Genomic DNA, 2,406 nt, shown 5'->3' on the forward strand with positions numbered 1-2,406 from the left:
GGTGATTCTCCTGCCTCAGCCTCCCGAGTAGCCTGGACCACAGGCATGTGCCACCACGCTCAGCTAATTTATGTATTTTTAGCAGAGATGGGGTTTCACTGTGCTAGCCAGGATGGTGACCTCATGATCCGCCTGCTTCAGCCTCCCAAAGTGTTGGGATTATAGGCATGAGCCATGGTGCCTGGCCAGATGAAAGTAATTTCTATAATATATTTTATTGAACCCAATAGATCCAAAGCAGTAAGTTTCCTTGTAACATGTAATCAATATAAAAATTATCATTGAGATTATCAATGAGATATTTTGCATTTTTTTCATATTAAGTCTTTGAAATCTGGTAGGATACATACATGTGTATATGTGTATATATTCATATTCTATTGTGAAAAAAACGTAACGTACATTTTACATAAAATTTACCATCTTAACCCCTGCTCTCCCTTTTTTTTTTTTTTTTTTTTTGAGATAGGGCTCTGTCTTCAAGGCTGGAGTGCAGTGGCGCAATTATAGTTCACCATAGTCTCAACCTCCCGGGCTCAAAAGAGTCTCCTACCTCAGTCTTCTAAGTAACTGGGACGACAGGTGTGCACCACCACGCCTGACTAATTTTTAAATTTTTTGGTAGAGATGGGGGTCTCACTGTGTTGCCCAGGCTGGTCTGAAACTCCTGACGTCAAGCAGTCCTCCTGCCTTGGAGTCCCAAAGTGCTGGGATTACAAGTGTGAGCCGCCACACCCGGCCCTGTCTTAGTCATTTTTAAGTGTACAGTTCAGGGGCATTAAGTACATTCACAGTGTTGTGCAGCCACCACCACCATCCATCTCCAGAACTCTTGTCATCTCGTAAAACGGAAACACTGTCCCATTAAACACTAATTTCCCACTCGCCCCTGGCACCCACCATTCTACTTACTGTCTGTATGGATTTAACTACTCTAGGCGTCTCCTATAAGTGGAGTCATACCGTATTTTTCCTTTTGTGTCTGGCTTATTTCACGTAACAATGTTTTCGAGGTTTATCCATGTTGTAGCCCATGTCAGAATCTCCTTCCATTCTAAGGCTGAGTACGTTCCATTGTGTGCAGGCCCTACGTTTGTTTATCTGTCAGCTGACAATGGCAATGTGTATTTTATGCTTGCAGCATATGTCCGTTTGGATGGGCCCCATTTCAAGTGCTCAGTGGCTGCTGGTGGCTGCCAAATTGGACACATGGGGCTCAACCGTGCTGTCAGAAGCGTGGTGGCTCATGCCTGTCACCCCAGCACTTTGGGAGGCTGAGGCAGGTGGATCACTTGGGGCCAGGAGTTTGAGACCAGCCTGGGCAACGTGGTGAAGCTCCATCTCTACAAAAAATACAAAAAGTAGCCAGGTGTGCTGGCGTGCACCTGTAATCCCAGCTACTCGGGAGGCTGAGGCACGAGAACTGCTTGAACTCGGAAGGCGGAGGTTGCAGTGAGCTGACATTGCCACCACTGCCCTCCAGCCTGGGCAACACAGCAAGACTCTCTCAAAACAAAAACAAAAACAAAAAACAAAAATTGCCGTGCCCTCTGTCTGGGCCTTTCTCCATATATTTGCCATACTGGCTTCTTGGGGCTGTCATAATAAATGACCACAAACTGGGTGGCCGAAAACAGTTTATTCTCATAGTTCTGGAGGCCAGAGATTCATAGTCGCGTGTCAGCAAGGCCATACTCCCTCCAGCGCTTCTCAGCAGGAGTCCTTCCTTGCCTTTGGGGGCTGCCGGCATCCTCACCTGTGGCTACACCATCCCAGTCTCTGCCTCTGCAGCCAAATGTTCTCCTCCGTGTCTATGTGTCTCATCTCCCTTGCCTTTATCTTTTGTTGTTTGTTTTTTGTTGTTTAATGGGGTTTTTTCCCGCAGACTGGAGTGCAGTGGTACTATCTCAGCTCACTGCAACCTCTGCCTCCCTCATTTCCTGCTCAGGTAATCCTCCTTCCTCAGCCTCCCAAGTAGCTGGGACTACAGGCATGTGCTACCACGCCCAGCTAATTTTTGTACTTTTTGTAGAGACAGGGTTTCACCATGTTGCCCAGGCTTGTCTCGAGCTCCCGGGCTCAAGCGATCTGCCTGCCTCGGTCTCCCAGAGTGCTGGGATTACAGGCATGAGGCATGGTGCCCAACCTCCTTTGTCTTATAAGGACACCAGGCATTGGATTTAGGGCCTACCCCTCATCCACCATGACTTCATCTTAACTAATTACATCTGCAAATACCCTGTTTTCAAATAAGACCGCATCCTGAGGTTCTGGGTCGCTGGGATTACGGCCTGTGCCACTGTGCGCGGGTAATTTTGTATTTTTAGTAGAGACAGGGTTTCTCCATGTTGATGAGGCTGGTCTCGAACTCCTGACCTCAGGTGATCCGCCCGCCTCACCCTCCCA

General features: G+C 47.8%; 1 protein-coding gene across 3 annotated transcripts in view; it reads left to right on the plus strand.

Moving 5' to 3' along the window:
* RILPL1 (Rab interacting lysosomal protein-like 1) overlaps positions 1 to 2,406 on the plus strand; it is a 63,735-nt gene that overhangs the window by 4,988 nt on the left and 56,341 nt on the right. Inside the window, exon 2 of one of the 3 annotated variants that reach the window (XM_011948445.1) lies at positions 470 to 582. The exons of the other annotated variants lie outside the window; for them this stretch is intronic. The gene's annotated coding sequence lies outside the window, so the exon portion shown is untranslated. The remainder of the gene's footprint in view (positions 1 to 469; positions 583 to 2,406) is intronic. 3 annotated transcript variants of the gene reach the window in all.

The sequence above is a fragment of the Colobus angolensis genome, unplaced genomic scaffold (assembly GCF_000951035.1).
Source record: "Colobus angolensis palliatus isolate OR3802 unplaced genomic scaffold, Cang.pa_1.0 Scaffold28, whole genome shotgun sequence".
Lineage (NCBI taxonomy): Eukaryota > Metazoa > Chordata > Mammalia > Primates > Cercopithecidae > Colobus > Colobus angolensis.